Source organism: Scyliorhinus torazame, chromosome 22, assembly GCF_047496885.1.
Source record: "Scyliorhinus torazame isolate Kashiwa2021f chromosome 22, sScyTor2.1, whole genome shotgun sequence".
In the NCBI taxonomy this organism is placed as follows: Eukaryota; Metazoa; Chordata; class Chondrichthyes; order Carcharhiniformes; family Scyliorhinidae; genus Scyliorhinus; species Scyliorhinus torazame.
This window is the reverse complement of record NC_092728.1, coordinates 82,880,638-82,895,564: the sequence shown is the minus strand read 5'-3', so window position 1 is coordinate 82,895,564 and position 14,927 is coordinate 82,880,638. Positions and strand designations below refer to the sequence as shown.

General features: G+C 42.4%; 1 protein-coding gene across 5 annotated transcripts in view; it reads left to right on the top strand.

Moving 5' to 3' along the window:
* scai (suppressor of cancer cell invasion) overlaps positions 1–14,927 on the top strand; it is a 246,501-nt gene that overhangs the window by 141,010 nt on the left and 90,564 nt on the right. The gene's annotated exons all lie outside the window — the stretch shown is intronic.

Sequence of the window (14,927 nt, the reverse complement as noted above, 5' to 3'; positions counted from 1 at the left end):
TCAGTTCATCATGTGCCTGTTAGCTCTTTGAAGAGCTATCCAGGTAGTCCCACTCCCCTATTTTCCCAAAGCTCTGATTTTGTTATTCTCCCTCGAAGCATTTTTCTAATTTCCTTGTAAAGTTGTGATCGAGTCTGCTTCCACCATCCTTTTTAGGTAGTGTATTTCAGATGATTAAACTCACTGTGCAAATGTTTTTCTTTGTATTGGTTCTGAACCTCTCCCAGTGGTGTCATGGTTATACAGACCCTTTTACCACTGGAAACAGTTTCTCATTTATTACTCTCCTAAAACCCTTCAAAATTTTAGTTCCTCTATCAAATTTCCCATAACCCTCTCTGATCCAACCCTCTCTCAAAGTAACTGAAACAGTTGTCTTTGGAACTGTTCTAATAATCTTCTCTCTCACACTCTCAAAGACCTTGATGTGCTTCCTAAAGTGTAGTTCCCAGAATTCGCCACTGTACAGTAACTGGGACATAACCAATTTTTTATCAAGGCTTAGTATAACTTCCTGGTTTCTGTTCCTTTCATTATTAATCCTTCTGGCTAATTTTATCACCAAGTTCATCGGCCTGTCATTTTCCATTTCTAACTTCTTTTAAAATCTTGGCATAACATGAGTTTCCTTTTCAGTTATTACGATCCCAGACCAGACCCCAACAGTGGTTAGGATAGAAAATGAAAATGAAAATTGCTTATTGTCACAGGTAGGCTTCAAATGAAGTTACTGTGAAAAGCTCCTAGTCGCCACATTCCGGTGCCTGTTCAGGGAGGCTGGTATGGGAATTGATCCGTGCTGCTGGCCTGCCTGGGTCTGCTTTAAAAGTCAGCTATTTAGCCCAGTGTGCTAAACCAGCCCCTAAATCGCTTATTGTCACAAGTAGGCTTCAAATGAAGTTACTGTGAAAAGCCCCTAGTCACCACATTCCGGCGCCTGTTCGGGGAGGCTGTTACGGGAATTGAACCGTGCTGCTGGCCTGCCTTGGTCTGCTTTCAAAGCCAGCGATTTAGCCCTCTGCTAAACAGCCCCTAAAATGAAAATCGCTTATTGTCACAAGTAGGCTTCAATGAAGTTACTGTGAAAAGCCCCTAGTTGCCACATTCCGGTGCCTGTTCGGGGAGGCTGGTACGGGAATTGAACCGTGCTGCTGGCCTGCCTTGGTCTGCTTTAAAAGCCAGCGATTTAGCCCAGTGAGCTAAACCAGGACCAAAAGTCTAATATTTTAGTTTATTTTAAGACCGTACAGGAAGAATGATTCGCTCCAGGTGTGACTGGATAAAAAATAGGGCTTTGGTATTTCTAAAACAAAACTTCATTATAAATACAATATTAAACTTCACAACCGAAAAGAACAGCTTACAATTACCCTTTAACACAACTATACAATTTCCCATTAAACAAGAACAAGAAAAGAATCATACAACTCAATCCAACTTAAAATTACCAGGGCATATTAAAATTACCAGAGCATAGATTAATACTTGGTTTATAAAACAAATTTGGCTCTGGTTAGAACAACTTCAGACTCTGGCTGAATATCTTAGCTGCTTCAATTAGATGGTTTCAGCCTCTTCAGTCTTCAGGCAAGACTACTCTGCTTTAAAATATTATTACTCTTTTTTTAAACTTACCTACTGGGAAAGAATTGTGTACTGAGGGTCAGGCAGATCAGAATTCAGCTCCTCTTTCTCTCAAAGCTTCTCCAAACTCACTACCTCTCTGCTTTCCTGGGCTCCTCCCAGCAATGAACTAATCTCCCCAAACTGAAAGCAAATGATCTCTGCAGGCTGCAAAAGCATATTACCTCCCCAGGGACCTCCCCAGTCAATCCATATTCCTCTAGTCAATTTCACCTACTATTTCCTGGAAGCAAAATAAAACCCTTTTTAAAATCCTGACCACTGCAGCCAAACACACTATATTCCCAGGCTTTTAACTATTAACTTGTCCCAATATTTAGAAGCCAATATTCCTAAAATCCTCCAGTTGTCACGCAGTCATCAGGATCAATACCATATTCCAACAAGATACTGAATATATGAGCAACCACAACTTGCATTTTATAGAGTGCCATAAATTTAGTAAAATGTACCAAGATGCTACACAGAAATAACTTCATACAAAATTTGACATCAAACCACATAAAGGTATATTAGGACAGGTGACCAAAAGCTGAGTCAAAGAGGTGGGTTTAAGGAGTGTCTTGAAGGAGGAGAGAATGATAGCAAGTCCGACAGAATTCAAAAGGAAATTCAAGACCCTTGAAGCCTAGGAAACTGAAGTAATGGCCACCAGTTGTGAGGTGATAGTAATTGGCTATGTGCAAAGGGCCAGAATAAGAGGCATGCAGAAATTTCAGAAGTTTGTAGGGCTGGTGAAAGTTACATAGAGGGGCAAAGCCATGGAAGGATTTGAACATTCGGATGGGAATTTAAATTTAATTTTCTTTCCTTGTCTCTCATGGGTGTTAATTGCTTGCTTTGCTCTGATTCGCAGATTATGGTTGCACACTGGTATCATGCCCAAATAGTTGTTCTTTGTATCAAAACTTTGACTGAGGGTAGGTACCATGCTGTTCACCCATGGAGAACATAGCCTGATCCTATCCTCAACAATTATCCGCATGTGTCTACTTCCAACAGTGGTCATTAGATCTTAATAAGGAATAGGAAATTTGGTGTCATATCTCTTTGTTAATCCATGGGTCCGTTTACAGTGCTTTTAATTATTAACTTTACAGTTAGTCATGCTTTTGAAATTCTAACTTCAAGCTTATTTTTCATGGCTCATCAGGACGATCAGCTTCAGCACAATTTTTGTTTGTTGTGACTGGCCCACTAACTATTTGGTGCTGCAGTGTTGTGGTATCACCGTTACCAGGCAACATTTCAACACCTTTGATATTTGATTCCTTTTTCCCACAAGTTCCATCATCCCAGTTCAGGATGATGGAGTAACAAATGTCAAACAGTAATTTGCAACTGGTCCATTTAGAGAAACATTTGAATTCATGTAATTCAGGAATGACTTGCTCTCGGGAATCTTGAGTGCAAGTACCAGAAGTGAGGTTTGATCTTTGAATCTTGTCATTCAGAGACCAATATTTCAACTTTGCCGTTACGAAGCTTTAATTTATTAGCACAGCCTACATTAGGGAGTGCAAAACATTGGATCGGATTCAGTGCACATGAATACATCAGTCATGTTACTGCTTTTGGTTTTTAAAAAAAAAAACAAGAGGCTCTTTTTAAAGAAAAAAAAAGATATTAGTTGGCATAGTCCCTACAGACCTACTAGTCAGAAGAGATTTTCTTGTCTGTAATCTTCTAACAGTTTCTGAAAATGTAACGATCAGTTGTCCAACTGATGAAGTAGTGCTAGCATCAGAAATATATTGTCTCGGGCAGCACGGTGGCGCAGTGGTTAGCATAGTCTAAAAAGTTGAGTTTTTTTCATTTAGTTTGCAAATTTTCTCTGCAGCATTGACTCTTCGTACATGGGCGACATGGTAGCACAGTGGTTAGCACTGTTGCTTCACGGCGCTAGGGCCCTGGTTCGATTCCCGGCTTGGGTCACTGTCTGTGCGGAGTCTGCACGTTCTCCCTTTGTTTGCGTGGGTTTCGTCCTCACAGCCCAAAGAGGTGCAGGTTAGGTGGATTGGCCACGCTAAATTGCCCCTTAATTGGAAAAAATGAATTGGGTACACAATTTAAAAAAAAATATATATATATATATATTAGCGACCGGAATTCTCCCTTCTGGGGACTAAATCCCCATTCCGGCGGGAAAACCGGCGCCAACAACTCCGGCGTCAACAGTCCCCGAAAGTGCATAATTCTCCGCATTTCTGGGGGCTAGGGGGACACCGGACGGGTTGGCGCCGCTCCAGCCGGCGCCGAAGGGATGCTGCGAGTTTGCGCATGCGCCAAACGGCCGGCATGATCTCGCGTGCGTGGAACGGCTGGCGTGATTCCGCGCATGTGCAAACCGGCCGACGTATTTTAGCGCATGCGCAGGGTTCTCTTCTCCGCGCCGGCCCCCGGGCAGTATGGCGGATCCCTACAGGAGCCCGGCGCGGAAGAAAGAAGTGTCCCCACGGAACAAGCCCGCCCGCAGATCGGTGGGCCCCGATCGCGGGCCAGGCCACCGTGGAGGTCCCCCGGGTCGGATCCCTCCCGCGCGCGCCCCCACCCCTCCGAGTACCGCCCACGCATACTCACCTGCCAGGTCCTGCCAGTGCGTGAGTTGAGTGATTCACGCTGGCGGGACTGGCCAAAGATGGACTGCCGCTCGGCCCATCGGGGCCCGGAGAATCATTGGGGGGGCCGCTGCCAACGGCCCCCGACCGTCGTGGCGGGAATCCCACCGGCGCCAGAAAAAACGGCGGTGGAGAAAACGGCAGCCGGCGGCGGGGCGGGATTCGCACTGCCCCCAGAGGATTCTCCGACCTAGCGGGAGGTCGGAGATTCCGCCCATTGTCTCGGGCATACATTTGCTTGGATAATAAGCCGGGAAAGGGAAGGATGGGAGTTCAGAAGAGAAAAGGTGAACAGTAAAATGGAAGAGAATGCTGGATTGTTGCTTTATCCTACAACGTGTCTCTTAATAGATTAAATGGTGAGAACTGCTGACGACCAAATTGATTGTCTAAATTTTAAGCCTTATGATCCAAAAGTTGAGTTTTTTTTCTTTTAGTTGTTTGCATGTTTGCAAATTTTCTCTGCAGCATTGACTCTTCTTACATGGGCGACATGGTAGCACAGTGGTTAGCACTGTTGGTTCACAGTGCCAGGGTCCCAGGTTCAATTCCCGTTTGGGTCACTGTCTGTGCTCCCTGTGTTTGCGTGGGTTTCCTCCGGGTGCTCCGGTTTCCTTCCACAAGTCCCAAAAGATGTGCTGTTAGATAATTTGGACATTCTGAATTCTCCCTCCGTGTACCCGAACAGGCACCGGAATGTGGCGACTAGGGGCTTTTCACAGTAACTTCATTGCAGTATTAATGTAAGCCTACTTGTGACAAAGATTATTATTATTACATCTTTATAAATTTGTCTATAGATTTGACATTGCAGCATCTTTCCTTTTTTAAAATAAATTTAGAGTACCCAATTCATTTTTCCAATTATGGGGCAATTTAGCGTGGCCAATCCACCTACACATCTTTGAGTTGTGGGGGCGAAACCCACGCAAACACGGGGAGAATGCGCAAACTCCACACTGACAGTGACCCAGAGCCGGGATTGAACCTGGGGCTTTGGCGCCATGAGACTGCAGTGCTACCCACTGTGCCACCGTGCTGCCCTAACATTGTTTACTCTTAATAGTATATAACCAGGATGCCTATCAATCCATTCTCACGTATGCTCTGAAGTGCTTCACAGCCAATTAATAGAATTGAACTTACTGCAGCCAATTTGTACACTGCAATGTTCCACAAATAGCAGTGACGTCAGATAATCTGTTTTAGTGATGTTGGATGAGGAATATTTTCCAGGATACCTGAGAGCAGATGGGACTCTTGAAAAGTGTCTGTAATCCTTTAATTTTGTTTAATTTCACCGAAGGAAATCTGGTGAGCTCTTATTTGATTGATAGTCCTAAAAAATAAATTGGGTTACATTTTAAAGATGGGTTCTGGCTGATGAATGAAAATATACTTCATTGAAATATCTATCTAGCAAATTAAATTTTCGCAGCATGCTTAACATTTATAGCCACTCGTGTCACTATTATTAATGTTTATTGAAAGTTAAGCCATCAGAAAGAATTGATGTGTTTGTAGGTGAATGGTCTTCATGAGAAATGAGATGCCAAGCATCACAGTAGCAGCCTTGAAATACGATTTTATGTCCTTGCAGTGCGTTTTAGATCGACACTGCCAGCTAACCATTATTTTTTTAAGCAATCTTTCCTGCTTGTGTGGGAGGAGTTGCCAAGTCTAACAGTTATAACATCAACAGTTACTTCAGTTTCACTATCTCCCATTGCTAAGATATGCAATTTCTCATAAACTCTCTCTATTAAAAACTAAAATGTATGCTTTAAATTACTTTCTGGGCTGTATGGATTAGTAAGATCCTTGGTTTGATGCCTGGTCCGAACTGAGATCTCAGTCGGGGCCTTTAAAAATAAATTTAGAGCACCCAATTATTTTTTTTCCAATTAAGGGGCCCTAACCTGCTCATCATTGGGTTGTGGGGGTGAAACCCACGCACACATGGGAAAATGTGCAAACTCAACACAGACAGTGATCCAGGGCCTGGATTGATCCCGGATTCTTGGGGCCGTAGGCAGCAGTGCGAAGGGTCATTACAATTAACTTGGCATCAATAAGTGAGGGAGTGGAAGAATCAGCCAGGGTGGACTGTTTTTGAGTGACTTCAGAGAGAAAGCAGCATGTGTGAGCTATGTGTGTGGATAGAATTAAGTTTAGCTGTGATGCATAGTTCATTCTAAAGCAAGAAGACTGGCCACTTGAGTGACGTGCCAGTGTATTCTACCGAGTATTGCTATCTTCAAACGTGATGTGATGAAAAATGGGTGGGGAAACGAAGAGGAGATATGTTAACAAAAAAAATGGAAGACAATCTACAGGGATGTTCACTTAAAATTTTACACAGTATTAATGCACTTCAAAACATTTGTGGCGATGAGGTTGTTTTTGTTTGTTCTCAAATTGTTTATTGTGATTTTTGCACTCCTTTATTTTTTAAATTTAGAGTACCCAATTAATTTTTTCCAATTAAGGGGCAATGTAGTGTAGCCAATCCACCTAGCCTGCACATCTTTTGGGTTGTTGGAGCGAAACCCATGCAAACACGGGGAGTATATGCAAACTCCACATGAACAGTGACTCAGAGCCGGCATAGAACCTGGGACCTCGGCGCCGTGAGGCAGCAGGGCTAACCCACTGCGCCACCGTGCTGCCCTTTGCACTTCTTTATGATGCACACACACCACTCTATTATTTTGTATGGCTTTTATTTATTATACATATCGAATCGGAAGTCTAAATATTGTCAGGCTTGCCTTTAAATGTCACTACAAATACCTGTTCTTTGTTAGTTCAGTTTAGATATAAGTCTGACACTAAATTGCTTTCTGGAGGAAGTAAAGAAAGATTCCTAGTCTTGTAGTGGGATATTGTTGGTTATATTATCTTTGGCATTAAGATTATTTCTCTTTTTACAGTTTGCCGCATCCTTTTTCTTAGAAAGAATTAGAAGGGTAGAAATTGTAGTATTTGATATTTTCTAGCTGTCACATTCCTTTTTAAAAAAAATATTTTATTGAAAATTTTTGGTCAACCATCACAGTACATTGTGTATCCTTTACACAATAATATAACAGTATAAATAACAGTGACCTGTTTTATAAACAAAGAATAAATAATATATAACAAAAAGTAAAACTAAATGGCAACTGCCTTGTCTCAGATAAACACTCTCCAAAAATATGATTTAACAGTCCAATATACAATTATTTATAGCAACGACCTATACATATTATACATATATATTAACAACCCTGAGAGTCCTTCTGGTTCCTCCTCCTCCCCCCCCCCCCCCCCGGGCTGCTGCTGCTGCTGCCTTCTTTTCCATTCCCTCTATCTTTCTGTGAGGTAAAGCTGTCACATTCCTATATGGTCTAGCTTCTCTTACGATCCCAGACCAGACCCCAACAGTGGCTAGGATACTGGACCGAAACCCCAATATTTTAGTTTGTGCAGAAAGAATGATTCGCTCCAGGAGTGATTGCATGAAGAAATAGCGATTTGATATTTTTGAAATAAAACTTTATTCTGAATAAATATTAAGTGTTTTAATTTCATACCCAAAAAGAATCGCTTGCAATTAAACACTACAATTAAATCCCTTAAACAATACTACTCAATTTTTCATTAATCAACACGAAAATAAATAAATAATCTTTATTGTCACAAGTAAGCTTACATTAACAGTGCAATTAAGTTACTGTGGGAAAAACCCCTAGTCGCCACATTCCAGCGCCTGTTCGGGTACTCCGAGGAAGAATTCCGAATTCTCAGCTGGTACGGGAATTGAACCCTCGCTGCTGGCCTTGAGCATCACAAACCAGCTGTCTAGCCCACTGAGCTAAACCAGCCCTCAAGAAACATTCAGCTCTCAATCTATCTTAAAATCAGCATGCTTGCTTTACAAAACAGATTTGATTCTTCTTAGAACCCCTTCAGAATCTGGCTGAATATCTTCAAAAAGCTGGTTTATTTGGCATGTTTCAGCTTCTTCCCTGTCCCTAGACAAGATTGCTTTAAATGTTATTTCTCTTTGTTAACTATCCTACTGTGAGAGAATTGTGGATTATGTGTCAGAAAGATCAGACTTAATCTCTCCTTTCTCCAAAGCCGTCTCTAAAAATTGTCTCTCTAAGCTTTTTTTCAAAACATCTCTCTGAATTCCTTAGCTCTATCCAGCAATGACATAAACTCCCCAAGCTGAAAAAACAATTAGCTCTGCAGACTGAAACTCACCAGGGACTTTCCCCAGTCAAACCATAGTGCTTTAGCCCAGACTGAAAAACCAAATTCCTTTGGTCAATTTCATCTTCTGACTCCTAAAAGCTCCCAGGCCTTTACAAAACAAAATATATTTTTAAAAACATGACCACTGCAGTCAAACATACTATAACCCCAGACTTTTAATCTTTAAATTGCCCCAATATTTAGAAGTCAATATTCAATATTCCTAAAATCGTCCATTCATCACACCTGACATTTGAATGGATGGAAGGGTTTCAGAAGTGTGCTAATTCACTAAAGGGGATCTTTGGCTGAACTAATTTTATGGCAAGGATTGCTTTTGAATTGTGGGTTTCAGAATATATTATGCTCATGTAAAACAGTCAAAAGCATGCATTAAGAAAATTTGCAAAAAATTGGGAACAAAGATACAAAATAATAATTCTTCTTACTATGCTCTCATAATCTGAAGTGAAACCTCTGCTATTGTGGTGTTTGAACTTAAACTGGGCTGTACAAGATTCCAAGTGGGTATACAGGCTGACTGGAAGTCTACAATAGATTATTACAAACCCTACTTCCATGTCTTCAAAATGATTGCCATGATGTGGAGATGCCGGTGTTGGACTGGGGTGAGCACAGTAAGAAGTTTTACAACACCAGGTTAAAGTCCAACAGGTTTGTTTCGATGTCACTAGCTTTCGGAGCGCTGCTCCTTCCAACACCAGGTTAAAGTCCAACAGGTTTGTTTCGATGTCACTAGCTTTCGGAGCGCTGCTCCTGAGGAAGGAGCAGCGCTCCGAAAGCTAGTGACATCGAAACAAACCTGTTGGACTTTAACCTGGTGTTGTAAAACTTCTTACTGTTCAAAATGATTCATTTGGACAAATATTCTTAGTGTGTCATAACTAGTTTTATGCTGTGGAATGGGTATATAAAGAGGAAGATATAATGAGCCCAATTGTAACTCATTCAAAACCCGTTCACTCATGCATTTTAAAGTAGGCCCTTGTGGGTCTCCATCTGACACTTGGAATGAAAGCCATATTCATTAGCCTTTTACTGGGCGATTGAAAACAAACCTTATCCTGGTATTCACATTAAGTGACTAGCTTTGCAAGTTATGAAAACATGCACAAAAGTGATCCTTGGATTTTGGATTTTGCAGTAGGTTCTGTAATCTGATGGTGCAGAGGTAATTTTTCAAGATGTCTTATATTCACAGGCATTAAACAGATAACAAGTGTTGTATAGCAAAATAATTTCTTCCTGCTTATTGAGGCATTCCTTAATGTGTTTCGAAAAACCTAAAGTCCTGAATTTCAATGCAATAGGATAATAAATCAAAAAGCAATTGAAGGCAATTAAAATAATATGTTGATTTGTCCTCATGAAATAATACTTTCATCCACACACTGGAGCCAAGGTTGATTTTTTAAAAACTACATACGGTGTTGCCCTATCAAATTAGTATACATAGATTTACACACTGGAATTCTTTATCTAAATGAATTGTAGAAACATAAAACGAATTGTTCAAAAATCATTTGTTAATGAGAAGTTTTTAATCCAAAATTAATTTTAAGAAAGTTAACAACCCTTATGGACTTTAAAATAATCTCACTGCTGATTATCAAATGTGTTGTTAAGATCTGCAATACACTCACTAGTAGAATCAAATCCCTGAGGAACTTTTAAAAGGCATTTGGACATGTACTTGAAGAGGACTAATTTGTAGATCAGTGGGGAAAAATCTGGGGGTGTAGAATTAAATTTGCTAGCTTTCTCAAAGAATTAGCATGGACTTCCCAGCATGTGGAGAAAAGTACAGCTATTTGGCTATAGTGTACTTCACTCGCCCGCTCATGAGAAACAAGACTAAGACTCTTGGAGTTATAAATTAGGCCTTTAATCGAGGTATAGAACGGGCTGATGATGCTCCAAGTAGGTACCTCAGAGAGCCCTGATTCAAGGATAACACAGACTGTTATAATCCAGATTTGATTACAAGTTGCTATAATTATCCATGTCCAGTCACAACTATTGATCAGGTTTATATCATGCATTGCATACGAGAACAATTAACCAATCAGAACATAGGCACATCTACTTCATTATAATATTCAATCATTGCAAAGATGCGTACATGCAGTCCTCTAATATTTATCACCAGTTTCTCGTTATCAGGCCCGTGGTGTCAATCTCTTCCTTGTCTGACTCCCCTGACTTATATCACCCATTTCCCAACGTAAAAAATGTTCCAGCAATAAGCAGTTCTTTGTGATTATGCCTCCCTTTATGTCTGCTTTCAGACAATTTGGCACCAGAACAAAATGGCGAACAATCCCACATTGTTATTGCCATCCTTGAGAATGACCATCTGTGGCATCCCTTCCCTGGGGTCCCATCACCAGAAGGATGTGTCCTTGGGGTGGTTTCCTACAGCTAATCATTTCAGCTAAGCAGCTTAAGTGACACAGATCGATACAGACCAATTTTAACTCCTTCAGCACTTGTCTAAAGCTACACCCTTTCAGGATGAATAGCCTCCTTCTGTTCTGTATGATTGTTTTGATAAACCAGAATGTATAATTTTGCACTGATCACTTCATCAAATCAAACGATAAATAGTTTTAAGTATTCACATAGAGAGACTTCCGGTGATGGCATGTGAAAGCAGGTCGCACAAAAGGTGGCTCCTGCCAGGGTACCAGTATTTTTATCTTTTTTGTCCATTTTGTTCTGGAGATTTGGGGTTCTAACGAGTAAGTTGCTGTGGAGAATGGAAAGGCGACTGAGGAATGTCAAAAGCCTTGTTTAAAAAAGGCCACGAGAAAGAAACCCCCGGCTGGTAGCCCGACAAAAGAATCTGGGAGAGAAATGATGGTGGAGGCGGCCACACCCATCACGTTAGAAACATTGGCTGGGGTGATAGTGCAGGAGTTGGAGAAATTTGGCAGCCAGATGGATGGCCAATTTGAACAAAAAAGGAAGGAGAATGAAGAGTCGTTTAATGCCACCATCGAGGAGACGTCGGGCCAAATGTAGGAGCAGCTGGGCAAGACTGCCGAAGCTGTGAAGGAACAAGGAGAGAGGCTGAAGGGTGTGGAGGAGGCCTTGTCAAGGCAGGTGGATCAGCTTGCCTCATTGGAAGCTGAGGTGCTGCTCATGACAGACAGGAATAAGGGCCTGAAGGCCAAAGTTGAAGATCTGGAGAACAGGTCAAGGTACATGAACCTCAGAGTGGTGAGCTTGCCAGAGCGGATGGAGGGCCCGAGACCAACAGAATATTTTCCTGAAATGTTCTCTTGATTGGTGGGCGGGGATGAAGTGTTCTCCGCTCCAGAATTGGACAGGGCACATCGGGCTCTGTGGCAGATACAGTGGCCGAATGAGCCGCCATGGGTGGCGATCGTCCAATTTCACAGTTCCCAGAGGAAGGAGCTGGTCCTGGAAAGGGCCAGGAAGAGTTGGAACATCGATTGGGACAGGCACATGGTGCGGCATCTACCAGGACATTGGTACCGAGTTGGGCGGCCTTCAATAAGGCGAAGGCGGTTCTGTACAATAAGGGTGTGTGGTTTGGGTGAGAGTTATGCTGGACTCGAGGGATCACTTTTTCGACACTCCGGAGCAGGCTGAAGCCTTCATCAAGGACAAAGGACTGGGACTGCTGTGAGGAGGGATGGCGGGATTTTTTTCTGTATGTGAAAGTTGGGTTGTGGTTCTTGTAAATATTGCAATATAGTGTGTTATGTTTTTGCTCTTTTTCTTGGAGGATGAAGGGGTTTTTTTTTTCCTGGAGTCTAGGGTCATGGGGGATGGTAAAATGCGGGTTTGATATGGTAATTGGAGGGAAACAGGCGGGTGTCTAGCGCTGCCAAATTTGCTGTACCATTATTGGTCGGCCAGCGCTGAGAAGGTGTTTGGGTGGTGCAGGGATCCGGGGGCTCTCTGGGTTCAGATGGAGTCGGGGCCATGTAGAGGGAGAAGTTTGGGAACATTGAATTCAGCGCCACTTCCGTTGGTGCCAGCAAAGTACTCTGCGAACCCAGTGATGGTTTCAACACTAAAAATATTGAGGCAATTCCACCAGCATTTTAAGTGGGGGGCAGCTTCAAGGCTGACTCTCATTTGTGCTAACCACCTGTTTGAGCCAGCACGGTTAGATTCCACATTTGGTGCATGGAGGGAGAGAGGGCTACAGAGAGTAGTAATTTATTTTTGGAGGGAAGGTTTGCCAGCCTGGAAGAGCTGTAGGCGCAATTTGGGCTGTTGGGCTCGGACATGTTTAGATACCTCCAGATGTGGAGTTTTGTTGAGAGGTTTTTTCAGATTTCCCGGTGGTGCCACCATCTTCCTTATTGGAAAGTATTCTCTCCTGTTCGGAGCCGGACGAGAGCAGTACCTCAGGCATGTATGCGCGGATTGTAAGGGAAGAGTTTGAGTTCGGTGGAGGGGGTAAAAGTTAATTAAGTGGAGGAGTTCGCTAATACTAGAGGAGGAGGTGTGGAGTGAGGGGCTGTGGAGGGTGAATGCCACGTCGTTGTCTGCAAGACATATTTATTATTGAACACAAGCATTATCCAACTAAAGATCGTGTTTCATGCGCACCTCACTAAGGTTAGGGTGAATTTTGTTTTTGAGTGGGTGGAGGGTAGATACAAGTGTTGCTTGAGGGATTTTGCACACCACACACACACATTCTAGTCCTGTTCTAATCTGGTGGGTTTCCGCGTTTATTGCAAAAGGATTGTAAAAGTAGAGAAGTGTTGCATTGTATAGGATGTTGGGGAGATCACATCTGGAGTATTGTGTCCAATTTTGGGGTCCTTATTTGAGGAAGGATGTGGTGGAATTGGAGGCAGTTCAGAGGAGGTTCACCAGATTGATTCCGGGGATGAAAGGGTTGACTTATGAAGAGAGATTAAATAGTTTGGGCTTATACTTGCTTTGAATTCAGAAGAAGGAGAGGGGATCTGATTGAGGTATATAAGATATATAAAGTATACATAAATCAAATGTTCCCCTTTGTGGGGAAATCTAGAATGAGAGGTCACAGATATAGGTTGAAAGGCGATAGATTTAAAACTGAGATGAGGTGGAACTACTCGCAGAGGATGGTGAATTTGTGAAATTCATTGCCCCATAGTGCCGTGGATGGAATCTAAATCATTAAATTGTTTCAAGAAGGAGATAGATATATTTCTGATTTAAAACTGCAGAGCAGCCTAACTCTACTTCTCCTAATTCCTACGTTGGACGGGGGGGGTCGGGGGAGATGAGTACCTGGGGGGTTTGTTTATTTTTTTTGTTTTTGTTGTTTCCTGGGTTGGACAGAGGTGCCACTTTATTATCAAACCATAAGCCGCGAGTACGTTTCTTATATTGACCAAATGACCCCACAACCTTATGTTAGTTCAAAGGACAATTTATTATTGAACACAAGACTTATCTCTCTGTGCAATGATACACCGGCTATGTATTAAACCACACCTATCAACTAAGATGACCGTTACTTAACTTCTGGATGACCGGCTCTGTGCGGGCAGATAAGGCCTTTATCTGAGTTCTCACGTGTGTCGGCTGGGATGTCAGGTTCGTCTCGGCTGCAGCTCGTCTCTCTCTCTCTCTCTCTCTCTCTCAGGTAGCGATCGTGGTCTTGAACTTGGCTGGTCGTTATGCTGCAATTAGTGTGGGCACAGGCCGATCCCAAAAGAGACCGATCCCTAGTGCGCAGGGCTTCTTATCCTTCTTCTCTTTCGCTCCCTTTTGGGCGGGGTTAACTCCGGGTCCAGTTGATCGACAAAGTCTCAATCACTCTGATCAATACCAGCCAATTAGGGGCGGGTACCTTGATGGCTGGGCGGGTCCTAGTCGTTATTGTTCCAAGTGCGTATGTCTTTCCAAATGAGGGGCAGTGGCGACGGGGAGTCTGCTACTGTTGCTATTCCTTGATTTGAGTCTATTGACCTGGGGAAATCGGTGATTGACCTTTAACAGGTGCAGGTTTCAGATTGGTCTGGTTTTTCCTTTGCACAATACACAGGGACTGCGCTGTCTGTGTCCCAGCTTGACCACAATTCCCATTACCCTTTGCAGGCGGCCATTTTAGATGGCCACAACAGCATGTGGGGGAATTTTTATGGGGTTGGTTATTGGTTAAAGGTACTAGTTTGCATGTTTTTAATTTTTAAATGTTAAAAATTTAATTTCAATATATATTTTTTTTAAAGTATTCATGTCGAATTTTTGGTATTGAAAATGCAGAATACATTGTCCACTTTATGTGAATATTCCCCACTCCTAATTAACAGACTCCCTCTCTCTGTGTTGTTTCATAGGAGCATTATCAAACTTTGACACTGACATGCATAAAGAGATATTAGGGCAGGTAAACTAAAGCTTTAGTCCGCGAGAGGCATT